A 26,843-nucleotide genomic window follows, 5' to 3' on the forward strand; every position below is an offset into this window, starting at 1 on the left:
TCTACAAACGGTCCAAAAGCAACGCTCCTCCCTTGTCGTATACTCATATAAGAAGGTACAGGAGCGGATTCACGTACATGATCTAAAGCAAGACGGGCAGTTCGCATACTTTCTCGATTGACCTCGGGTCCCATATATAGTTGCATTTCTACAGTGGCAAAAGGTTCTGTTCCCATTAATTGTGCTGAGATGACCCCAAAAAGAGGATCATTTTGTTGTCTGGGAATAGCCTGGCTGGCATCACATTGCTGTTGCCAATAAGCCTGCCATAATAATTGTTGAGACTGAGTACGTATTAATCTCATGATAGTTTTTATATCCTCCGGGAGTAATATCCCGGTGCTCCAAATATAGTTTAGCATTTGTTTGGCAGGTTCACTATGAATACCTCCTTCGTTAACTGTAGCTCGCAATTGGGTGAGCAATTTCCAATTTAAGGGGTGATAATCACCATTCACATTCCCCACTGCATCTCTCATATACAATGCTGGACATGTCAAAGTGACGGCGGCTTCATAATTCCCCTCTCCACTAGCCTGCTCAGCCACACATCGCCAGTCAACACCACAATAACGCACTTGAATAATCTTTTTGACCCCACTCTTCTCCTTTGAAGGAACACACGGAGCTGAAGATTCAGGCAATTCCTTTTTCTCAGCAGATTCTGTCTTTTCCCTTGCACCGTTTCCCACAGCTGTTAAGGGAGCGGATGAACTAGAGGGCAGATCGGGGGTGGTGCTTGGAGTACAACATGAATCAGGGACTGACTCAGACGTCGAGGCTGCCGAAACCGCAGCCGCAGTTGCTGTCCCACGAACTGCAACAGGTTCACCAGAAAAGGGAGGAGAGACATACCGATACCGAGCAGTCCAGCTGTCGGCTCGACTGCAGTCTCAGGCATATCAAGCCGCTGAGTCACAGCAGCAGCCAAATCCTTTTCCAACTTATACTTTTTCAAACAGTTAATTACTTCTCTCCACTGTTTCATCAGTTTCCGAGCAGTCTTATCTTCGTCTATAACCAAGTCCCAAAGACAAATCCCATATGCTCTCCACTCCTCCTCATCAAAATATTTCTCAGAGTCCTTAAAAAAGCCTTTACAATTACCATATACAAGTAGACCAGATAAATCGGTCACTTTTAAGTCCACCCCCCGCTTTTTCTAAAAGTGAGAGTCCTTTTCCATGTTGTCGGATCCTCGTCTCACTGCAACCTGTAGTCACTGCCCCGGGTACAGTAGCCTCCGCTTGGGATCCGGCAGACTTCCTCCTCCGACGACTGCCTCTGCCTCCGGATTTTCAAGTCTCAGCTCCCCGGAGGCAGGCTCTTTACCCGGTAACACCCAGTGATGGTCCCTGTTCGGGCGCCATATGCCTCGAAGTTTTCAGCTCTTGGCCTGAAAAATGAACCAGACTCGAAGACTGCAAACCAGGCTCGAAGCCTGAAACCAGACTCGAAGCCTGAAAAATGAACCAGACTCGAAGTCTGCAAACCAGACTCGAAGTCTGAAACCAGGCTCGAAGCCTGAAAATCCAGCTCCAACCCTACTTCATGCGGCGATCAACCCAGGGTCCGATTCTCAGCTGAGTGGGAAGAAATCAGTCCTACTCAATGTGAGTGACAGCAGAAATCTTCTCCTTTATTGAGAGCAGGCTCTAACTTTTATACATAGCAGCTTCAAAGCTAGCTCAGCAACAGCAGCTAATAGATTAAATTCTTATGTTCATCCTACTTGCGGTTTCTGCGATAAGCAAGCTCCCTCACATTTTCCCATCTTGTTTTTCTCCAAAGTTGTTTTCCACCTTGAGTTGTTAGCTCGTTAGCTGAAAACAGCCCAACCTTGAAGGAGCAGAATGCGGCCTGCTGTCTTCGCTGACTATGTGACAGCAACTACTTTAACCATGGCTCTGACTCTGGTCTTGATTGTGCATTAAATTCATACAAGTAGAGCTCAGATTGCCTTGTCCCATTAGGCCTAACATTATACCCTGGGATCCATGTCCATTCTCCCTTAACCATTCCTCCACAATTCCCATTGTTTTGTTTGTGCACAATCAAGACTGAGTGAGTCAGTCGTTGCACTGCCTTCATAATACAACTATATATTATTCTAAATATTACAAGCAAAAGTAAAATAACAAAAATCCATCTTAATCCTTCTTTGATTAACATAGTCAACCAAGGTGACAATCCCCTAAAAGTTGATTGAAGCCAATTATCAAAAGGGTTATAACCCACCGTAATATTCTTAGCGTGAGTCATTAAATATGCCAAATCTTAGTGAATAGATTCACTATGATCAGAAAGATTAAAACAACACATGCCTTCAAAGTCTTGGCATCCGTGCCGTTCCGCCAATAGCAAAAAAATCAATAGCTGCACGATCTTGCAAAAAAGCATGTCTAAGGCTTTTCTGGTTTGCCAACAATTTTTTCAATAACATCAGTAGTAACATTAGCTTACTGCTCCGACCAACAGACTAATTTTTCTAACTGCCGTAAGGCCTGGGCTCCCTTAACCATTTCTCCACACAACAGTGCTGGCTGATAGACTACATAGGGGCCTACATACTGCTGTAGGTGGGCTCTGCCTTCCTGCTTTTTTGTTGCTCCCATATGCAGTGCTATAACTTAACCGACAGCATATATTTTTTCAATAGGAGTGTAGCAGTCCAAGTGACTGGGATTGGAGATAGCTCCCACAGGAAAGCAGGTGCAAATGTGACACAGTGCTGGCTGATAGACTACATGGGGACCTATTTCCTACTATACGCTGGGTCTACTTTCCAGCTTTTTTGTGGCTCCCATACGCAGTGGTATAACTTAACAGCATATATTTTTTCAATTGGGACCTAAAGAGTACAAGTCAGTGTTATTGAAGATAGCTCCTAGAGGAAAGCAGCTGAAAATGTGACACAATTCTGGCTGATAGACTACATGGGGACCTACTTACTATTGTAGGGGAGGTCTAGCTTCCTGCTTTCTTGTAGATCCCATACGCAGTACTATAACTTAGAAAGTATGTATTTTTTCAATGGGAAATGAGCTGTCTTAGGGAGTGGGATTTGAGATAGCTCCCACAGGAAAGCAGATGGAAATGTCACAAAGTTCTGACTGATAGACTACCTATGGACCTACTTACTACTGTAGGTGGGGTTTGCCTTCCTGCTTTCTTGTAGCTCCCATACACAGTGGTGTACATTACCAGACAGAATATAATTTTTCAATGGAAGTTGAGCAGTCCAAGTGTCTGGGATTCGAGATAGCTCCCACAGGAAAGCAGGTGCAAATGTGACACTGCTGACTGATAGACTACATGTTTACCTACTTACTACTGTAGGTGGGGTCTGCCTTCCTGCTTTCTTGTAGATCCTATACACAGTACTATAACTTAACGGAAATCGTGTATTTTTTCAATGGGAGCTGAGCAGTCCAAGAGAGTGGGATTGGAGATAGCTCCCACAGGAAAGCCACTGAAAATGTAACACATTGCTGGCTGATAGACTACATGGGCACCTACTTACTAATGTACGTGGGGTATGCCTTCCTGCTTTCTTGTAGCTCCCATACGCAGTGGTATAACTTCCATTGACAGTCTTTATATTTTAAATAGCAGTTGAGCATTCAGAGTGAGTGGGATTGGAGATAGCTCCCATAGGAAAGCAGCTGCAAATGTGACACAGTGCTGGCTGATAGACTACATGAGGACCTACTTAGTACTGTAGATTGGGTTTGCCTTCCTACTTTCTTGTACCTCCTATACGCAGTGGTATAACTTCCTCCGATAGAATGTATTTTTAAATGGAGATGACGATTCTAAGAGCATGGGATTGGTGATAGCTCTCACAGGAAAGCAGGTGCAAAGGTGATACAGTGCTGGCTGATAGACTACATGGGGACCTACTTACTACTGTAGATGGGGTCTGCCTTCCTGCTTTCTTCTAGCTCCCATACACTTTGCTATAGATTAACTGCTAGTATATATTTTTTCAATGGGAGTGAGCAGTCCAAGGGACTGTTAGTGGAGACGGAATGCAGGTGCAAATGTTACACAGTGCTCGATTATAGATTACATGGAGACCTACTTACTACTGTAGCTGGGGTCTCCGTTACTGCTTTCTTGAAGCTCTGATAGACAGTGAGATAACTTAACCGACAGCATATATTTTTTCAATGGGAGTTGAGCAGTCCAAGTGAGTGGTATTGGAGATAGCTTTAACAGGAAAGCAGCTACAAATGTTACACAGTGCTGGCTGATAGACTACATGGGGGTCTACTTTGTAGTGTAGCTGGGATTTGCCTTCCAACTTTTTTGTAGCTCCCATACGCAGTGGTATAACTTAAGCGACAACATATATTTTTTCCATTGAGACCTGAGCGGTACAAGTGAGTTTTATTGAAGATAGCACCCAAAGGAAATGAGCTGAAAATGTAACACAGTTCTGGCTGATAGACTACATTGGGACCTACTTACTACTGTAGATTGGGTCTGCCTTCCTGCTGTCTTGTATATTCTATACGCAGTTCTATAACTTAACGGAAAACATGTATTTTTTCAATGCGAGCTGAGCAGTCCAAGTGAGTGGGATTGGAGATAGCTCCCACAGGAAAGCAGCTGCAAATGTGACACAGTGCTGGCGGATAGACTACATGGGGATCTACTTACTACTGTAGGTGGGGTCTGCCTTCCTGCTTTCTTGTAGCTCCCATATGCAGTGGTAGAACTTCTACCGACAGTCTGTATTTTTTCAATGGGAGTTGAGCAGTCCAAGTGAGTGGGAATGGAGATAGCTTTCACATAAAAGAAGCTGCAAATGTGACACAGTGCTGGCTGATAGCCTGCATGGGGGCCTACTTACTAATGTAGGTGGGGTCTGCCTTCCAGCTTCTTTGTAGCTCCCATATGCAGTGGTATAACTTAACCGAGAGCATATATTTTTTCAATTGGTACCTGAGCAGTACAAGTGAGTGTAATTAGAGATAGCTTTCATAAGAAAGCAGTTACAAATTTGACACAATGCTGGCTGATAGACTACATGGGGACCTACTTACTACTGTAGGTGGGATCTCCCTTCCTGATTTCTTGTATATTCCCTACGCAGTTCAATAACTTAACAGAAACCATGTATTTTTTCAATAAGAGCTGAGCAGTCCAAGTGAGTGGGATAGGAGATAGCTTTCAAAGGAAAACAGATGAAAATGTGACACAATGCTGGCTGATAGACTAGATGGGGACCTACTTACTAGTGTAGGTGGGGTCTGCCTTCCTGCTTTCTTGTTGCTTCCGTATCCAGTGATATAACTTCTACCGACAGTCTGTGGTTTTTTTTAAGTGGAAGTTTAGCAGTCTAAGTGAGTGGGATTTGATATAGCTCCCACAGGAAAGGAGGTGCAAATGTGACGCAGTGCTGACTGATACACTACATGGGGACCTCCTTACTACTGTAGGTGGGGTCTTCCTTCCTGCTTTATTGTAGCTCCCATACGTAATGGTATAACTTATACCGACAGTCTGTATTTTTTCAAAGGGAGTTGAGCAGTCCAAGTGAGTGTGATTGGAGATAGCATTCACAGGAAAGCAGCTGAAAATGTGACACAGTGATGGCTGATAGTCTACATGGGGGCCTACTTACCACTGTAGGTGGGGTCTCCCTTCCTGCTTTCTTTTAGCTCCCATAGGTGTGGGGAATTTTGTGGAGACTTAGCTAGAGGAAAGAGGACAGGATAGAATAAGCAGCCACAAGTATCTCGAGTATGTTGAAACAAGGGCAAGGTTTGCATCTAACTGGGAACCAATGATGAGCTTAGCTTTTGCAGTATGTATGAGCCTGATTATTGTATCTATAAAAGAGCTCTATCTTTGCAAATAAAGTTGAGACTTGTTGCACTACAGGGTGGGCTTGTCTCCTGTCGTCTTCAGTAAATGGTGACCCTGACGCGATACACAAAGGACTTGACTGGGAGCCACGGCGGAGCGACGAAGGGGTTCGGGTCTTATGCAGCAAGGACGGCAATAAGCATGAAAATTAGGAACACGCCGTGCCCTGGGTGACTGTATAGACGAGCCCAGCCGATACGTGCCGTCGGACCTTGAAGGGCTGCAACAGCGCGCTGACGATAATAGGTATGGAAATGCAAGCGGCATATGATTTATTTACTGGATTCTTGCAGAAGCAGCAGATAAAGAGTATAGATCTGGAAAGGGACCTAACAGAGTTTTTTGCTTATGGGTATGCTAAGGGAGTGTTTCAGAATCCACATACACTGCATGAATTGAGTGAATGGCGTAAATTTGGGGATTTGCTGTGGGAGGCTACCCTGGAGGACGATGAGATAGCTGAAATATTAGGGAAGCTTTGGAGGATAGTGCACAATGAGTTGTTGCAACAACAGGCAGAAAAGAAGGCTGCTGAGCATGCATCAGCAGCACAGAGTAAGAATAAAAACAATGAGCGTGACTGGTTCCAATCCACCCCGCTGGCTCCTACCGTCTCAAAAGGAATGCTCCCCCCACCACACATGTAGAAAGATCAGCGTCGGGAGAAGCGCCGGGAGAGGCACCGACAGTAGTGCCGAGAGTAGCGCTGGGAGAGGTGTCGGGAGCAGTGCCGAGAGAGGCGCTGAGAGCAGCGCCAGGAGCAGCACAGAGAGTAGTGCCGGGAGCGGCGCTGAGGCGGATGATGCCGAGAAAAGAGAAAAGTCAGCCACCCCACGATCCGCCAAAGTTGGCACCTGACGGAAATGGAGGCGGGACAAAGGGGAAAAGTCAGCCGCCTCGTTGGCCACCGAAGATAAGTGATCTACGTGGAGGAGTGGCAGAAATGAGAGCTAGAAGACGGAGTCTGGTGAGGAGACGGGGGGTGGTGCGGTAACAGAGTGTTAAGCAAAACGTTCTTCTCTGCACAAGAGTTTTTACAAAGTCAGAGAGGCGAAGGGGCTTCGGAGCAGAGCCCCCGCGGGAGAGCTGCTTCCCATTCGAGCCCAGCCAGCTGAGTTACCCCTGGGACGACTTGCAGGGGACTGGCAAGTGGGCGGAGTCGGGCGGGGGTGCAGGGCAGGATGATCAGAGGAGAGTGGGGGAGCGCGACCCCATGTTAGACTGGGCACCATCGGGCACGCGAGGGAAGAAAAAGAAAACATGGGAGGGATTAATACCGACTGCGCCACCGGGGATGGCACGGAGTGAGCCAGATCCCCCCCGCCCCCGGCTCTACCATCCGCAGCCGCCGCCGCGCAGCCGCTTCCCGCGCCCGGTCAGTGTCTCCGGAGTGCCCCCCACACACATACCGCGCGCCGACACTGCCAGTCCCAGCCGTCACGTACCGCTGGCCTCATCCTTTCCATCCTCAGTCTCTTGCCTCAAAGAGTGTAAAAACTGTTGGTCGTGATGTTATGCATTTTGCTTAAAATGTGATGATGAATAGTGGTTTTCTTACAGTGGAAACTTTCTAAGGTGGTTTAGGTGTCAGGAACGGAACTTGGAAGAACAGAACATTTTGACATTGAGAAGCTAAAAGGTGATTTATGTTTTAGACTCATTGGTGAAGGATTTTTTTTTTTTTGATTGGGAGTAAAAAAAAAAAAAACAACGGATTTTGTCATACTATTGATGCTTCAAATGTTTGGGGTAAATGGTTTTAGGCAATTTCAACAACCCAAGCAAAACATGTGGCTTACACTGTCCAAAGCAATCAATCAGTCTACCATATGTTTATCAATTGCCACTCCAGATCATCCTTTTTCTACCTGTTTGACGGGAGTTCCATCAGATGTGGCACAATGGCCTGTACCAAATGCATTAAAACCAAATCCCTTAGTTAAGGGTAATGGCAAAGTTGACAGCTGGGATTTGATCATTTCATGGTTGCCAATAATGACAACAGAGCCACAGGAGTTAGAATTATTGGGATCTATAAAGATGGATTTTTGTGTTATGTTTAATTTTACCAGCAATACCAAAACATTTGGGACAGAATGTGGATCCCATCCTGGACGTGTATAAGAACACAACGTCTTGGTGCAATTATACTTCACCAAAAAGATCCAGGTCTAGTCTTGTGCCGGTAGTTACCAAAGGGAATTTTTCTGATCTGCGGGGACCAGACATGGCCTGGAATACCCTCGAGATTACAAAGGGGACCATGCAGTTTGAGACAACTGACCATCTTGATGCCTAATCACACAATGATTTAGAAACATCAGGAGTATCTGCTTTATTAACTGAGCTATGCAAATTATGATACTGGCCTAGCAAACAAAGTAACCAAACCTCAATGACATTAGAAGACTTGATTAGTAATGTAAGTAGTATTAGCCATACAACTTTGCAACATAGACCTACTAGAGATTTTACTTTTAGCACAAGTATAATAACTTTGTTTGTCAGCTGTGTTTTTTTTCAGTGGATAAGAAGCAGCTTACCAGGCATGAGTTTCTAAACTAATGTGCAGATTGTCCTTGAGCTGCTCTCGACTGTGAGAAACGAAGAAGCAAAAATACCTACGAGATAACCACTTGGACCAAGGAGGAGGCTGGGGCAGCGTGTGAAACTGCAAGGCTTGTCACAGAAAACTACAGCTGGCTTTTGGAGAAAGGACCAATTAGAATTAATTTAAACACGCTAGCTTTGCTGCTGATTATGGAGTTCTGATTCTTGTTAGTACAATTTGAGTTATTAAAATCAGTGGAGCAGGCTGCCTGGAGGGGTCATGGACATACCAGCTATCTCCATGCATTGAGCCACGGTATCCCTCACACTAGCCAGGGACAGGCAGTCTTTAAATGCGTTCACACTACTTTAAAAGTACAGCTCAACCATCTTAGGGAGGGGGAAAGCATGGGGCGTAGAAGATATAACGGTCTACTGAGTCTCTCTTGCAGATTGACGTGTTTCTCGGAGTGCTCCCTGTGATGCAGATCAAGATGGAGTCACTCAACTATTGGCAGGATTGAATAGTGAAGTGGAACACGACCAGCACCTGATCATATGCCCGTGCCACAGGACACTGGAGTCATCTAGCATAGAGAGGGGTAGATGTGGTAGGCGTCCGGAAGATCTCAGGTTGTAATGTGAGAGGTGGAAGGTACAGAAGAGGTGGGCACGGGATGGAGTGAGAGGAGGTGCTGGTGGTAGCAGATATAAGCACATGGTATAAACAAGGGGCCGGCCTATACAAGTAGAAGCATAGAACAGTTTATGAGGCAATGGGGAGTTAAACATATAGCAGGGATTCCCCATTCCCCCACAGGACAGGCCATAATAGAAAGAGCTAATGGGACTCTCAAAAGATATCTTAGTGAATATGGGGATGTTCAAGACCCACATATGAAATTGTTAAAGGCCTTATTTGTTATGAACCACCTGTGTGTGTTTGGGGAACAGAAGCTACCACCTGTAATAATACATCATAATCCAAAGGCACAAAAGAACAGAAAGAAGGAAATATGGGTTAAATATTGTGACCCTAAACCAGGGATATGGCAGCCTCCAGCCAAAGTATTATACTGGGGATGTGGGTGTTTGTGTGTTGATTCTCCCAAAGGATCCGTTTGGGTGCCAGCCTGTCATGGTTTAGGCCCATCAGGGAACAAAGACCAGGATTAGCCTCAAGTACAGAAGAGGTTGAGAATTGCTCAAGGGCAGGGAGAGCTTAATTGCCCCTTAAGTTTCAGGACAAAACAGACCAGGCTACTGGGTTTAGGGAAGAAAACAGAAAAATTATTTAATGCAACATCAACTAAAATATACCCCCAAAAACCCAAAACATGACCAAAATGAAACAACACAGAGTAATACATCAATGAAGAGTCCAACCAGTCTTTTTAAGAACACCTTCTTGCCACACCTCCCCTCTTTCCAGGCTCAGAGCCCTGATCCCGGTGTTTTTACCCTGTCCCCCCCTGAATGGTTGGGTGGGGCAGGCAATGGGGGGTTCAGTTAGTCTGTTCCCGATAGCTTCTGCCGTTTGTCCCTCCTCAGGACGGGTGAACTCCACACCAGTCCTCCCTGCAAGTCCGTGGGGTAACTAACACACACGGCAGACCTGTACGGGTTGCTCCGACGCGCACTTATTCCAAAAGCTGCAGCTCCTCTTTGCCTCTTGTGTGGGGCTGCTCTGCGACGTGCAGGCTCTCCAACACGGCCTGGGCCATGACCATCTCTCCACACAGTCCCTCGCCCGTCCGGGCTCACTCACATTGAGCTGCTGGTAACTCTCGGTCCTGCCATGGATCTCCATAGGTTGCAGGGGCACAGCTTGCATTCTCGCCACGGCTTACAGAGGAGTCTCTGGTCTATTGCTTCTCCTTCCTGCCGCACTCTCTGGCTGAAGGATCCACGTGGTTGCCTCCATCTTGTATCACTCTTACACCTCTCCCCTCGCATTTCGAATTCCCGTCCCCTAAATAGTGATCACAGAGGAACCAGATTGGCCCAGCCGGGCCGGAGGTGGGTGTGAACACAGGAGCCGGGGGAGAGTACGCAAACTCTTTACCAGGTCTTCACTGAAACCCGGTTCCCCTGTTACTAAGCCAAAAGCTACTCCTTGCTAAACCAGAACACAGCCAGGTGGACAAGAGCTGTCCTTGAAGCTGCGGAGATCAGACCATCTGACAAAAAAGGACAAGAAGAAATTGAAGAATAAATACACCCTCGTCTTGCGGTCATTGGAGGACTGGCTAACAATCAAAAGACTGAAGGTTATATAACAAAAAGACAGTGAATTTAATGAATAATAATGAGGTGTTTTGTTATAACCATAGCTTTTAGAATAACTATAATTGCTAACAGCATGTTGCATTTTAATCAGCCTAGAGATAATATTTGGATAACCTTTGCTAATCCAACTGGTCAATCATCTCTTTGTCTTAGTTTGGGAGGGGTTACTAATCCTTTTAAAAGGTGTTTGATAGGATTGCCCGTATGGAATCCGGAGGAATTTTGTGGACTAGTAGACAATAACACCTTGTGATATAGGAGGGGACTGAACACAATTAGCGATGATCACGATCATTCAGATGGGAAATGTCAATGTGAGATAATTAAGTCCCTTAATATCACATTAGCCTCACCCCCTGAGGAAACAGACATGTTTGGAAGTCCCAATGCAAGCTTTGGCACTAATGTAACTGGGGGAAAATTGGATAAGTTTTATGTCATGGGATATCCATGACTTTAACAGAAACTGAAAATATTGGGCCACCTTAGACTCTTCTTTGAAGTCAGAAACGGTATTTAAGAAATTTTATTCCAGCTGTAATGTCTCTAGTATTACATCACCGAAGAAATTGCCCACGGGTATATTTTTAATCTGTGGAGAAAGGGCCTGGAACGGAATACCAGTAAATCCCCCGGGTGGACCCTGTTATTTGGGGAAACTCTCTTTATTCCACCCTAACTTAACCACGCTAATGCAGCTTGCTGACCATAATAACAGCTCCCGCAAAAAACGTAGTTCTTATGAGTTTGATTGTACTGATATTGGTCCCCCACGATTTTGGAGTGAACTGAAACAAGTCATAGTTGCCACCCTTTTGCCAGGAGGAGCAGCCAATAAGGCCATGAACTTGGCTAAACAGTTAGGATGTTGGACTAAAGACGAGTTAAATAAAACTTCAAAAATGATTGATATGTTAACAGCTGACGTTCAAAGTGTAAATCATGCGGTGTTACAAAATAGAGCTGCCATAGACTTTTTATTATTAGCCCACGGACATGGATGTGAAGAATATGAGGGCATGTGTTGTATGTACCTGTCAGACCATTCCACCTCGATACATGCCAAACTGAAAGAACTTCAACAAGCATTACATCAGTTGAAACAAGAAGAGGGATTAGGACTTGAAGGATGGCTTAAGGGATGGGGAATAAGCCCTATGTTGTGAAATGTTATAATGTATGGAATTGGCTTTATGGGTATTGTTTTATTTGTATTGTTAGTGTTTCCTTGTTTTATAAATTGTATTCAACAGACAACAGAAAGAACATTTGAGAGGAGGTGGCAGGCTAATATCATTTTCCAACGAGAAAACGGGGGAAATGTGGGGAATTTTTTGCAGACTTGGCTAGAGGAAAGAGGACATGATAGAATACATCTGGTTAGGCAGTAAGCATTAAGCGATAAGATATTGGACCCTTGCTCAAGGATGTGAGAGCAGAAGAGTTGTATGATAACTGGATGAGAAAGCAGGAGCTTAGTTTGGGTTAAGCAGCCACAAATATCTAGAGTTGAAACAAGGACAAGATTTGCATCTAACTGGGAACCAACGATGAGCTTAGCTTTTGCAATATGTATGAGCCTGATAATTGTATCTATAAAAGAGCTGTATCTTTGCAAATAAAGTTGAGACTTGTTCTACTACAGGGTGGGCTTCTCTCCTGTCGTCTTCAGCACATAGGCAGAGGTATGACTTCTACCGCCAGCATGTATTTTTTCAATGGGAGCTGAGCAGTCCAAGTGAGTGGGATTGGACATAGCTCCCAAAGGAAAGCAGGTGCAAATGTGACACAGTGCTGGCTGATAGACTACATGGAGATCTACTTAACACTGTAGTTGGGGTCTGCCTACTTGCTTTCTTGTAGCTCCCATACGCAGTGGTATAACTTAACTGACAGCATATATGTTTTCAATTGGTGTTGAGCAGTCCAAGGGAGTGAGATGGTAAATAGCTCCCACAGGAAAGCAGCTTCAAAGGTGACACAGTGCTAGCTGAGAATACATGGGGACCTACTTACAACTGTAGGTGGGGTCTGCCTTCCTGCTTTCTTGTACCTCCCATATGCAGTGGTATAGCTTAAGCGATAACATATATTTTTTCAATGGGACCTGAGCAGTACAAGTGCGTGTTATTGGAGATAGCTTCCACAGGAAAGCAGCTGAAAATGGGACACAGTGCTGGATGATAGACTACATGGGGATCTACTTAGTACTGTAGATCGTGTCTACATTCCTGCTTTCTTGTAGCTGCCATACTCAGTGGTATAACTTCTACCGACAGTCTGTATTTTTTCATTGGATGTTGAGCAGTCCAAGTGAGTGGTATTGCAGATAGCTCCCACAGAAAAGAAGCTGAAAATGTGACACAGTACTGACTGATAGACTACATGAGCACCTACTTACTACTATAGGTTGTGTCTGCCTTCCTTCTTTCTTGTTGCTCCCATACGCAGTGGTATGACTTCTACCAACAGAATATGTTTTTAAAGGGAGCTGACAAAACCAAGAGCGTGGGATTGGAGATAGCTCCCACAGGAAAGCAGCTTCAAAGGTGACACAAGGCTAGCTGAGAGACTACATGGGGGCCTACTTACTTCTTTCGGTAGTTTGAGTCTGACTGGATGCCAGGTGCCCACCATACCGCTCTATCTTCCACCTCCTCAGGAAGACAGGTAAGGGGACAAAATAAGATGGGAGTCTCATGGGTTGGGATAAAAGTTATTTAATAAAGAAGCAGCGAAGCCGGGCGCGCGGGAAGCAATGCAAAAGCAGATAAAGCTGTTAGCTGTTAGTCCCACTACAGTCTCCACTCCTTATTCCATACCATTTCTGTCATGCTCAGACAAACCATTTTAACAACCCATACACATTCTTATATACTCTCATTAACCAGTACCCTCACTCTTCAACAGACAAACATCATTCTAGTATTCCCTCTTGCATCTTGCATCAAAAAAACAAGCAACATTCTTATATCTTTCATCCTCTGTAGATGTTCACTGGAGCAGGCCAGAACTTCTGTGTAATCCATCAAGATGGATATCCAGGCCAGGGGAAACAGTATGTTCAGTGTTGGGCACCAGCACCGGCTTGGTTTGTCCACTTGTCCAGTTTTTCTTGCAAAGTTCATCTACAACAGATAACTCACATAACAGGTTATTTGTCCCCCAAGGTTAAGTCTCCTTGAGGTACACATCGAGTTTCCCCATCCTTTCTCATCACCCACCAAGTACACCCAGGCCCTTGAGCAAAGACAATCCCACGAATGGGTTTGCCCTTTCCCATGGGAGGCGCAACCCATACTGCCTTTCCCAGCCATTTCCCTGGGTGCACTACAGGGACCTTATCTCACCCCACAGTATGTAGTGGTTTTCTTTGGGCAGGACCAGGACTGTTAGTTGAACCTCTGCTGTTAACCAGCCAAGAGGCTGTAGTGGGTCTGGGAAGGTAGTGATTTTCCACAGCAGCTCCTGCAGTGCTGTGCTTACTGTTGATATCAATATTATGACTACCGCTTGCAAAACATCAGGGCTGTCCCTCCAGCATTCCTTCCCCCACCTTCACCAATAGCTGTGAGTGGGCATGATCTTGGGAGAGACTATGGCCAGGACAGCTGACCCAGGCTGACCAAGGAGATATTCCATACCATATGACGTCAGCTCAGTAATATAAACTGGGGGAGAGGAGCAGGAAGGGGAGGCGAGATTCATTTCTGGCATTCCCAAAGCAACCGCTACGCGTACTGAAGCCCTGCTTCTCGGGAGGTGGCTGGACATCGCTGCTGATGGGACGTGAGTAACAGTTTTATCTGCTTTTGCTTTGCTTCCCGCGCGTGCGGCTTTGCTGCTTATTTATTAAACTGCTTTTATCTCAACCCACGAGACTCCCATCTTATTTTCTTCCCTTCCCTGGCTTGCTGAGGAGGTGGGGGATAAAGCGGTGTGGTGGGCACCTGGCATCCAGCCAGGCTCAAACTACCACAGCGGCTTCTGCTAAATTTTTATCCCACTGCTTCCATGCCCCATTGCCTAGAGCTCTCAACATGGTCTTTAGCAATCCGTTATATCTCTCAATCTTTCCAGAGGCTTGTGGATGATAGGGGATGTGGTATATCCACTCAATGCCATGTTTCTTTGCCCAGGAGTTTATGAAATTATTTCGAAAATGAGTTCCATTATCTGACTCAATTCTTTCTGGAGTGCCGTGTCGCCACAAAACTTGCCTTTCAAGACCCAAGACAGTATTTCGACCTGTGGCATGGTTTACAGGGTATGTTTCCAACCAACTGATAGTTGCTTCCACCATGGTGAGTATAGAACGCTTGCCTTGATGTGTTCGTGGTAGCAGTCCAACATAGTCAACTTGCCAGGCCTCACCCTATTGAAAACCCAGCCATCGGCCTCCGTTCCAGGGAGACTTGATTCGTGTAGCTCGCTTGATTGCAGCACACATTTCACATCCGTGGGTGACCTGTGTAATGGCTTCCATGGTCAAGTCCACCCCTTGATCACGAGCCCATCTATATGTTGCATCTCTTCCCAGATGTCCTGATGTTTCATGGGCCCATCGAGCTATAAATAGCTCACCTTTACGCTCCCAGTCTAGTGTCAAGGAGTGGTTAAGGGAGAATGGACACGGATCCCAGGGTATAATGTTAGGCCTGATGGGGCAAGGCAATCTGAGTTCTAGTTATATGAATTTAATGCACAATCAAGACCAGAGTCAGAGCCATGGTTAAAGTAGTTGCTGTCACATAGTCAGCGAAGACAGCAGGCCGCTTTTTCCTCCTTCAAGGTCGGGCTGTTTTCAGCTAACGAGCTAACAGCTCAAGGTGGAAAACAACTTCGGAGAAAAACAAGATGGGAAAATGTGAGGGAGCTTGCTTATCGCAGAAACCGCAAGTAGGATGAACATAAGAATTTAATCTATTAGCTGCTGTTGCTGAGCTAGCTTTGAAGCTGCTGTGTATATAAGTTAGAGCCTGCTCTCAAGAAAGAAGAAGATTTCTGCTGTCACTCACATTGAGTAGGACTGATTTCTTCCCACACAGCTGAGAATCGGACCCTGGGTTGATCGTCGCATGAAGTAGGCTTCGAGCCTGGGTGTTTCAGGCTTTGAGCCTGGATGTTTCAGACTTAGAGTCTGGTTTCAGACTTAGAGTCTGGTTTCAGGCTTCAGGCCTGGGTTTCAGGCTTCAAGCCTGGGTTTCTCAGACTTAGAGCTGAAAACTTCACGGCAGTCTAGGTCTACCTGAGCTGCTTCAATTTTGACAGCTTTATCTACCTGTTGGTTGTTCCACTGTTCTTCATTGGCACGGCTTTTTGGCACGTGAGCATCTACATGACGAACCTTCAGAGTAATTTTTTCCACCCAAGCAGCAATGTCTTGCCATAATGCAGTAGCCCAGATGGGTTTACCCTTGCGCTGCCAGTTGGTCTTCTTCCATTGCTGTAGCCATCCCCATAGAGCATTAGCCACCATCCGGGAGTCAGTATAAAGATAGAGTACTGGCCACTTCTCTCGTTCTGCAATCTTTAGAGCTAGTTGGATGGCTTTCACTTCAGCAAACTGACTCGACTCACCTTCTCCTTCAGTGGCCTCAACAACTCGTCGTGTGGGACTCCACACAGCAGCTTTCCACTTACGATGATTTCCTACCACGCGGCAGAATCCATCACTAAACAAAGCATAATGCCTCTCATCTTCTGATAGTTCATTATATGGTGGTGCCTCTTGGGCACGAGCTACTTCCTCAGGCAATGCTCAAAAATCTCTGCCTTCTGGCCAGTCCATGATTTCTTCCAGGATTCCTGGGCGATTAGATTTCCCCAGCCGAGATCGTTGTGTAATCAACGCCATCCACTTACTCCATGTAGCGCTAATTGCATGATGTATAGAAGGGGTTTTCTCTTTGAACATCCAGTGTAACACAGGCAGACGTGGTGCCAAGAGGAGATGAGCTTCTGTGCCAATGACTTCTGAAGCAGCTTGAAGTCCCTCATATGCTGCTAGTATTTCTTTCTCAGTTGGGGTGTAGTGGGCTTCCAGTCCTCGATATCCTCGGCTCCAAAACCCTAATGGTCGACCTCGGGTTTCTCCAGATGTTTTCTGCCAGAGGCTCCAGGTGAGACCATGCTCTCCAGCAGCAGTGTAGAGGATATTCTGCACATCTGATCCTGTATGGATGGGCCAATGGCGACTGTACGAGCTATTTCCTGTTTAATTTGTTGAAAAGCTTGTTGTTGCTCAAGGCCCCACTCAAAACAGTTCTTCTTTCTGGTTACTCTAAAGAGAGGGCTCACAAGCTGACTATAACCTGGGATATGCATCCTCCAGAATCCCACAAGGCCCAGGAAAGCTTGTGTTTCTTTCTTATTAGTTGGTTGAGACATAGTCGCTATTTTGTTCACAACATCCATAGGCACATGCCGACGCCCATCTTGCTATTTTATGCCCAAAAACTGTATCTCTTGTGCAGGTCCCTTTACTTTGTTTCTTTTTACAGCAAAACCAGCTTTTAGGAGAATCTGTATTATTCTTTTCCCTTTCTCAAACACTTCTTCTGCCTTGTTGCCCCATACAATTATGTCATCAATGTACTGTAAATGTTCAGGGGCATCACCCATTTCCAGTACAGTTTGGATTAGACCATGACAAACAGTAGGACTATGTTTCCACCCCTGGGGCAATCGATTCCAGGTATATTGGACACCTCTCCACGTGAAGGCAAATTTTGGCCTGCACTCTGCTGCCAATGGAATTGAGAAAAATGCATTAGCGATGTCAATCGTCACATACCACTTGGCTGCTTTTGACTCCAGTTCATACTGGAGCTCTAACATGTCTGGTACAGCAGCACTCAGTGGTGGTGTCACTTCATTCAGGCCACGATAGTCTACTGTTAACCTCCACCCTCCATCAGAGTTCTTCACAGGGCATATGGGACTATTAAATGGGGAATGAGTTTTGCTAATTACTCCTTGAGCCTCCAGTTGATGAATCAACTCACGGATGGGAGTCAGGGAATCTTGGTTCATGCGATATTGCCTCCGGTGCACCGTCCTGGTAGCAATTGGTACCTGTTGCTCTTGAACTTGCAGCAATCCCACAACAAAAGGGTCTTCTGAGAGGCCAGGTAAATTAGAGAGTTGTTTGATTTTCTCTGTATCTACAGTGGCTATACCAAAAGCCCATCGATACCCCTTGGGGTCTTTGAAGTACCCTCTCCTGAGGTAATCTATGCCGAGAATACAAGGGGCCCCTGACCAGTCACAATGGGGTGTTTTTTCCATTTGTCCCCTGTTAAGCTCACTTCAGCCTCTAATACAGATAATTCTTCACATCCCCCTGTCACTCGAGATCCAGACAGAATCTGTGCCTCTATACCTTGATGGCATCAATGTACACTGTGCCCCTGTGTCTACTAAGGCTTTATACCTTTGTGGGTTTGATGTGCCAGGCCATCGAACCCACACAGTCCAGTAGATTCGGTCATCCCTTTCCTCCTCCTGGCTGGAGGCAGGGACCCTCTATTTCTGTTCTTCATCAGAATATTCGCTATCTGATCCTTGCAATTGTAGACCTGAAGTCTCCTCATTGGCATCGAAGGAAGTAGTTGCAGTTCTTCTATGTCTTGGAGATTGTTGATTGTCCTCTTTTGTTCTGGCAGCTACTATGCTGACAGCCCACTTGGGTGGTCCTTTTCTAACAGCTGTCTTCCCCCTTAGTTCACGTACACGCGCTTCCAGCTTAAAAGTGGGTTCACCATCCCACTTCCTCATATCCTCTCCTTGGCCACGCAAAAAGAGCAAGAGTTCATTTCGCGGTGTACTCCGGCGTCTGGGACTTCCTTTTCCCCTGGTCGGGACAGTGGATGACCAAATTCTTGAGACAGTTCTGACAGTCAGACCATCATCCCACACTGATGAGGAGGTGCAGAGGCTCTCTTCATAGTTCTGTAACCAAGAAGATACCCTCTCCACTGTTGGTATATCCATGTCTGGATGATACACCATTGCCAGGATATTAGAATATGTAGCTGGGGCACTCTGAATCACTTTTCTCAACATGGCCCGTGTACACTGGACATCGTCTGGATCTGTGGAGGCCTCGGCATTATCTAGATCACCATAGATGACTTCCAACACAGCTAATTCCCTTAGATATTGGATCCCTTCATCAGCTCTAGTCCACTTTCCTCAGGCATTTACAAGGTCTTCCTTGAATGGGTATCTTGCCCTTACACTTGAGAGGAGCCGTTTCCAGAGACTACAAAATTGAGGTCTTCTTTCCAATGCCTCTATCAATTCCCCGGTCCCTAGCAAGAGATCCTAGCTATTGGGCTTCTCTGCCTTCCAATTGCTGACTGTCAGCCCCGTTATCCCAACATCGGAGCAGCCAGGCACCAATCCGCTCACCTGACTGGCGACTGTAATCTTTTTGCATATCTCTAAGTTCTGTTGAGGTGAGGGACCGAGTAGTTTCCATTTCCTTTTCGATTTCTTTCACTCCTTCTCCTGATCTCCTTACCGAAGGACCAGTTTCTTCTTCTAGCCTTTCCTCTTCCTCCTCTTCTGCCCTTACTAATCGATGACATGGACTTGACCTCCTTATCCACTGCTTCTTTTTCACTACTGGGGCAACCACTGTTGTTGTTGTTTGATTCCCTGACTCAACCATGGTAGTCTCAGGTATAGTTTGAATTTCCACCTCGGCCATAGTTCTCTGAGAGGACTGGACTGCGACTGACTCAACCATGGTGGTCTCAGGTACCGTTTGAGTTTCCACTTCAATCATAGTTCTCTGAGAGGACTGGAATGCAGCTCGGTAGGCAGAGGCTAGGCCCCAGTATAGTGCTTGAATCTGATGGGCCTCATTAGGGTAGGTAAGACACCCTTCTATCAGGTAGCGTGCCAGTAAAGCAGGGTTTTTTATCTGTTCAGGTGTAAAATCCCAGGTTACAGGAGATGATAACCGTCCTAGGAATTTGCCCAAATTCATCCACACACCCTGCCACTCAGGGACTGGCCGCTTCAGGGGGCATTTTAACATGTTTCCATCGCAAATTTGTCCTTTCTGATACCCAGATGAGTCCAGATTCCACAAAATATGTCATATACCAACCATGTTAATTAGTAATATTAAAACTCTCATATAAGGGTGACTAAGGACCTGGGAAGTCTGTATAACAAAATTGTCTAGATCAGTCCGAGCTGAGGGGAAAGAGGTGCTCTGCCCCATGACCTCTACAAGATAGCTCCCACAGCACAGTAAATCCATCAGTAACAGAATGAGACTTGCTATTATTATTTGGGCCATTGTGTTCCCAGGCCCTTTCATCCTTTTCACAGAATCATATAGCCAGCTTAGCAAAGCTATTAAGGTTAAAGCACAGCACAGAGCCATGCATCATGTTCCCAAACATTAGAAAGTGTAAGATAAGCTGCATAACAGCAAGTCTCTGTGACCAGCACAGGAACTTTGCACTCATTGGCTTACTGTAATTGCAATGCAGTTAATGTAAAACTGCTAATATCTCGCCCCACGTTGGGCGCCAAAAGGGCTGTGGTAGTTTGAGTTTGGCTGGATGCCAGGTGCCCACCACACCACTCTATCTTCCACCTCCTCAGCAAGCCAGGGAAGGGGAGAAAATAAGATGGGAGTCTCGTGGGTTGAGATAAAAGCAGTTTAATAAATAAGCAGCAAAGCCGCACGCGCGGGAAGCAAAGCAAAAGCAGATAAAGCTGTTACTCTCTACTTCCCATCAGCAGCGATGTCCGGCCAGCTCCCGAAAAGCAGGGCTTCAGTACGCGTAGCGGTTGCTTTTGGAAGGCCAGAAATGAATCTCGCCTCCCCTTCCTGCTCTTCTCCCCCAGTTTATATTACTGAGCTGACGTCATATGGTATGGAATATCTCCTTGGACAGCCTGGGTCAGCTGTCCTGGCATGGTCCCTCCCAAGATCATGCCCACCCACAGCTATTGGTGAAGGTGGGGGAAGGAATGCTAGAGGGACAGCCCTGATGCTGTGCAAGCGGTACTCATAATATTGGTATCAACAGTAAGCACAGCACTGCAGGAGCTGCTGTGGAAAATCACTAACATCCCAGACCCAATACACTACTGTAGGTTGGGTCTGCCTTCCAGCTTTTTTGTAGCTCCCATAAGCAGTGGTATAACGTAACAGACAGCATATATTTTTTCAATGGGAGTTGAGCAGTCCAAGTGACTGGGATTGGAAATAGCGCCCACAGGAAAGCAGCTGCAAATGTGACACAGTGCTGGCTGATAGATTACATGGGGATCTACTTACTACTGTAGGTGGGGTCTGCCTTCCTACTTTCTTGTAGCTCCCATACTTGCTGAAGACGACGGGAGACAAACACATCCTGTAGTGCTGAGCAAGTCTCAACTTTATTTACAATGATACAACTCTTTTATAGATACAATAATCAGGCTCATACGTATTGCAAAAGCTAAGCTCATCGTTGCTTCCCAGTTAAATCCTGCCCCTGTTTCAACATAATTTGGATACTTGTAGCTGCTCAACCTAAACTAAGTTCCGGTTTTCTCATCCTGTTATCATATAATTCTCTTCCTTAAGAACACGACGTCCTTGAGCAAGGGTCCAATATCTTATCGCTTAATGCTTACTGCCTAACCAACTGTATTCTATCATGTCCTCTTTCCTCTAGCCAAGTCTCCACAATACTCTCTATACATCCCCCGTTTTCTTTTTGGACAATGATATTAGCCTGCGACATCCTCTCAAGTGTTCTTTCTATTGTCCGTTGAATACAATTTATAAAACAGTCAAACACTAACAATACAAATAAACCAATACCCATAAAGTCAATTCCATATATTATAACATTTCGCAACCAAGGGCCTATTCCCCACCCCTTAAGCCATCCTTCAAGTCCTAATTCCTCTTCTTGTTTCAACTGATGTAATCTCTGTTGAAGTTCTTTCAGTCTGGCATGTATCGAGGTGGAATGGTCCGACAGGATGATACAAAACATGCCCTCATATTCTTCCCATCCATGTCCGTGGGCTAATAATTAAAAGTCTATGGCAGCTCTATTTTGTAACACCGCGTGATTTACACTTTGAACGTCAGCTGTTTACATATCAATCATTTTTGAAGTTTTATTTAACTCGTCTTTAGTCCAACATCCTAACTGTTTAGCCAAGTTCATGGCTTTATTAGCTGCTCCTCCTGGCAAAAGGGTGGCAACTATGACTTGCTTCAGTTCACTCCAAAATCGTGGGGGACCATTATCAGTACAATCAAACTCATAATAACTACGTTTTTTTCGGGAGCTATTATTATGGTCAGTAAGCTGCATTAGCGTGGTTAAGTTAGGGTGGAATAAAGAGAGTTTTCCCCAAATAACAGGGTCCACCCGGGGGATGTACTGGTATTCCGTTCCAGGCCCTTTCTCCACAGATTAAAAATATACCCGTGGGCAATTTCTTCGGTGATGTAATACTAGAGACATTACAGCTGGGATACAATTGCTTAAATACCGTTTCTGACTTCAAAGAAGAGTCTAAGGTGGCCCAATATTTTCGATTTCTATTAAAGTCATGGATATCCCGTGACATAAACCTTATCCAATTTCCCCCAGTTCCATTAGTACCGAAGCTTGCATTGACACTTCCAAACAGGTCTATTTCCTCAGGGGGTGAGGCTAATGTGGTATTAAGGGACTTAATTATCTCACATTGACGTTTCCCATCTGAATGATCGTGATCATCGCTAATTGTGTTCAGCCCCGTCCTATTACACAATGTGTTATTGTTTACTAGTCCACAAAATTCCTCCGGATTCCACACGGGCAATCCTATCAAACACGTTTTAAAAGGATTAGTAACCCCTCCCAAACTAAGACAAAGAGATGATTGACCAGTTGGATTAGAAAAAGGTTATCCAAATATTATCTCTAGACTGATTAAAATGCGTTAAGCTATTAGCTATTATAGTTACACTAAAAGCTATGGTTATAACAAAACACCTCATTATTATTCATTAAATTCACTGTCTTTTCCTTATATAATCTTCAGTCTTTTGATTGTTAGCCAGTCCTCCAATGACCGCAAGACGAGGGTGTATTTATTCTCCAATCTCTTCCTGTCCTTTTTCGTCAGATGGTTTGATCTCCGCAGCTTCAAGGACAGCTCTTGTCCACCTGGCTGGCACCCAAATGAATCCTGTGGGAGAATCAACACACAAATACTCACGTCCACAGTATGATACTTTGGCCGGAGGCTGCCATATCCCTGTTTTAGGGTCACGATATTTAACCCATATTTCTTTCTTTCTCTCCTTTTGTGCCTTTAAATTGTGATGCATTATTACAGGTGGTAGCTTCTGTTCCCCAAACACACACAGGTGGTTCATAACATATGAGGCCTTTAACAATTTCATATATGGGTCCTTAATATCCCCATATTTACCAAGATATCTTTATAGAGTCCCATTGTTTCAAAACAACTATATAAATGAAGCTCCACGTGTATGGTCCTCTCCCCTGTCTGTGCCCAAATGAATTTGCTCCATGTGTCTATGGTTACATGCACATATTTTAGTCTTTCAAACTCTGCCACATGAGTGACATCCATCTGCCAAACTTCATTTGCAGATAATCCTCTAGGGTTCACCCCCATGCCTAAGCCAACACGTCCATTGTGATGGCTACAAATGGGACAAGCTCTAACAATAGTCTTTGCATCCTTTAGCGATAATTGAAACTCTCGGTGTAAGCCCCGTGTATTCTGATGAAACAGGGAGTGCGCTTCTCTGGCTAGTATCTGTTTAGACAGAGGCGTATTATGTGTGACTGTGACCAGCTTATCTGGCCTAGCATTACCTTCTCCCAGCCCAATGTCCCATTTATGGCTCCTGATATGTATAATGGCATAAACATGCTCCATAAGCTTTATTACCTTCTACAACTGTATTAATAATTCAAATAATTTGGGATTCTGCACTTCCTTAATGGAGGCGTCCTCGATTCTCTCTACGATATCCGCGACATATGTGGTCTGTAACCACATTCAGGGGCCCTTTCAGATTCATCATGGCCCATACTACTGCCAACAGTTCCAAGGTTTGTAATGTGTCTTCTCTTCGGCTTCTACTGCCCTTCCTCTTGCCAGGTTATTGCCACCGTTCTAGACTTTCTTCCTGCATCCGTGTATGCTGTCAACGCATCCGCGATGGGGGCCGGCTCTCGTTTGGGTCGTACTAGCCAATTGCATTTTCCTAGCCATTGTAATGGTGCTTTTATTATTTTGTCTGTTGCTACTATACTGCCGCCACCTAAGAGCGCCTCCTGAAGATCTTCTGTATTGTCTAAATACCATGGTAAAGAGTCATTTTTCATTGGTATCCTTATGGTATGCGGCTCAGCGCCAGCTACTTGTAATGCTCTTTCACGACCCTTTTTTATTAGTCCCGCCAACATCTCAATTTTTTGAAAAAGGGTTTTTGTTTGTTGTAAGGCTGGGGAAATCCATTCTAGAACCCATACCTCCCCCATTTTCTTTTGAGATTGTGTCAAGGCCCCAAGCAAATACTTTGTGCTATACCAGATGGTTAAGTCAATAGGCAAGTCAACATCGTGACGTCGGACCTGCCCTTGTATGACACCATCCATAATTTGTTGAAGTTCATCCTGAAGCTCTGGTGTTACCTGTATTTGACGCGTGGGATTGGTTCCTTTCAAAAGTGGTCGTAGTTTTTCTAACAACTCGTTGGGTATTCCCACTATTGGTTTTAACCATTGCAGATCTCCTAAAAGCTTCTGAGCATCATTCAGGGTCTTTATTTGTAGTTTGAGCTGTAGCTTCTGTGGTACTACGAGCTGTTCTGATAAAGACCATCCAAGATATTTCCATGGAGCTGTACGCTGAATCTTTTCTGGAGCTATCACAAGGCGGCATTGAGCCAGTGCCTGTCGAATCTCCTCCACCTGTTGTTCCGTAAATGGTGCAGGCTGAGAAAAGAGGATATCATCCATGTAATGGTAGATGATAACATTAGGCCATCGTCATCGAAAGGGTTGTCAAGCTGCGTCAACATACAGCTGACAGATAGTTGGGCATGCCTTGGGGCAAAACTGTCCATTCAAAACGATGGTCGGGACCTTCTCTATTTATTGCAGGCAAGGTAAAAGCAAACCGTTGTGTATCCTGCTGATGTAAGGCAATGGTAAAAAAGCAGTCCTTTAGATCTACGATTAACAGTGGCCAACCCTGCGGAATCATAGCCAGACTGGGTAGTCCTGGCTGCAATGCTCCCATAGGTTCCATTTGTTCATTTACTGCACGTAGGTCATGTAACAAACGATACTTGTCAGATCTCTTTTTAATAGCAAATATAGGAGTATTCCACAGGCTTGTAGATAACTTTAAATGTCCTTAGGCAAGTTGCTCTTGCACTAACTCATGAGCATGCTCAAGACATTCCCTTTTTAAAGGCCATTGCTTAACCCATACTGGCTCGGCTGTTTTCCAGGTAATAGGAAGTGGGAAAGTACATGCAACGGCCATTAAGCCAAAGGGTGTTCATTTGTTAGGACCATTCCTATCTGGGCTAGTATGTCTCGACCAATAAGACATTGCACAGTTGGAGGCAGTTGCACAACAGAAAAAGTAGCAGCTATGGTTTTCTCATCCACATGAACCAAGATGGGTGGAGAGCGACTAGCCAGAGTAAGTCCTCCTACCCCAGTCACAGTAGTTGCTGGCGGTTGCAGGGGCCAGTGTTGTGGCCAACATTTTGGGCTGATAATGCTGGAATCTGCCCCTGTGTCCAATAATCCCATCAAGGACCTTTATTGTCCTATAAATTCAAGGTCTATTTTGCATCTAGGCCTTTCACTGAGATCCATAGTCAATATTGTAAGTCCTCCCGTGGAGCCAAATCCCCTTCTCCTCTTAAGTCCTCTTTTATTGGTCTTATTCCTTTTGACATTTGTTCCAATGGTATTAATTGCGCAGTTCTCTGATTTTTCATAATTTGTATGGGTGGAAAGGGGGTGTGGGCCATGATCATAATTTCTCCCAAATAATCTGCATCAATAACTCCGGGGAGAACAAAGAGTCCAAGCATGGTAGTTGACGAGCATCCTAACAACAATGCGCCCACTGTTCGTCCCCCTATAGTGATTGCACCTCTCACTCCGGTGGGTATCTTCTGTGGGCTTGTTGACATAATGGTAACATCTACTGCTGCTGCCAGGTCCATTGCGAGGCTCCCACTTGTGGCTGGCTGGAGGCAGCTGCTGACATCTGTTGAGGTGCAGCGGCGACTTGTGTCTGAGCGCAGCCACTGCGGTTCGACGCGCTCGAATTGGAGTTTCCCGAACTGCGACGACACGCCCCGGTGTCGTGATTGTCCGTTTGGCATTTTTGACACCAGATTCCTGTAGCATTGCATTCACGACGGGAATGTCCCATTCCGCCACACCGGTAACACTTTATTCGTCCACTTGAAGAGCCCCTTTGAGTGGTCACAGAGGATGCTCCAAGGGGTGCAAGGGCGGCTAACACCTGATTCTGAGTTGCTTTCGCCTGTTCCTTTAATCCTAATCCCAATTCCTTAATAGCTTCCACAAGAAAAGCTTGTTGACCTGTCGGGACCTGGGCCATACGGTCTAAAGCATCTTCAATTGACCAATAGGCTCCTAACGTACTCAATACTGTCCTGGCAGCTGGATTACAGTTCATTAGGGTGCACTGTTTTAGCAAGGCGCCACGCATATATTCCGGAATTCCAGCCCTCTCTATGGCGGAGGCAACTTTATCAATAAAAGTCCCGAAGGTTTCATCCCGACCTTGTTTGATTCCCATATATATTGGCACTCCACCTGGGTCCTTTACCTTTTCCATAGCCTCCCTTACTAATCGCATTGCCTCTCTACACTTATCAGGCCCTATCAAAGCCTGAGCCTCCATACGGAGGAAGTGTCCCAAACCCAACAGCTCTTCCACTGCCACAACATAGAGAGGGTCGCCTTGTTGACGCTGAGTTGCGACACTTTCATTCACTAATGCCTGCCAGTGTGCATTAAATAACAGCTGCTGATGTTGTGTATAAATAAGTTTTACTATGCCTCGACAGC

The 26,843-nt window shown here is 45.4% G+C and overlaps 1 pseudogene; it reads right to left on the reverse strand.

Annotated features, from left to right (window-relative positions):
• Nucleotides 1–697: 697 nt before the first annotated feature.
• The window catches only part of LOC133628419 (tektin-3-like), a 46,733-nt pseudogene continuing 20,587 nt past the window's right edge, over nt 698–26,843 (reverse strand).

The sequence above is a fragment of the Colius striatus genome, chromosome W (genome assembly GCF_028858725.1).
Source record: "Colius striatus isolate bColStr4 chromosome W, bColStr4.1.hap1, whole genome shotgun sequence".
Taxonomy (NCBI): Eukaryota; Metazoa; Chordata; class Aves; order Coliiformes; family Coliidae; genus Colius; species Colius striatus.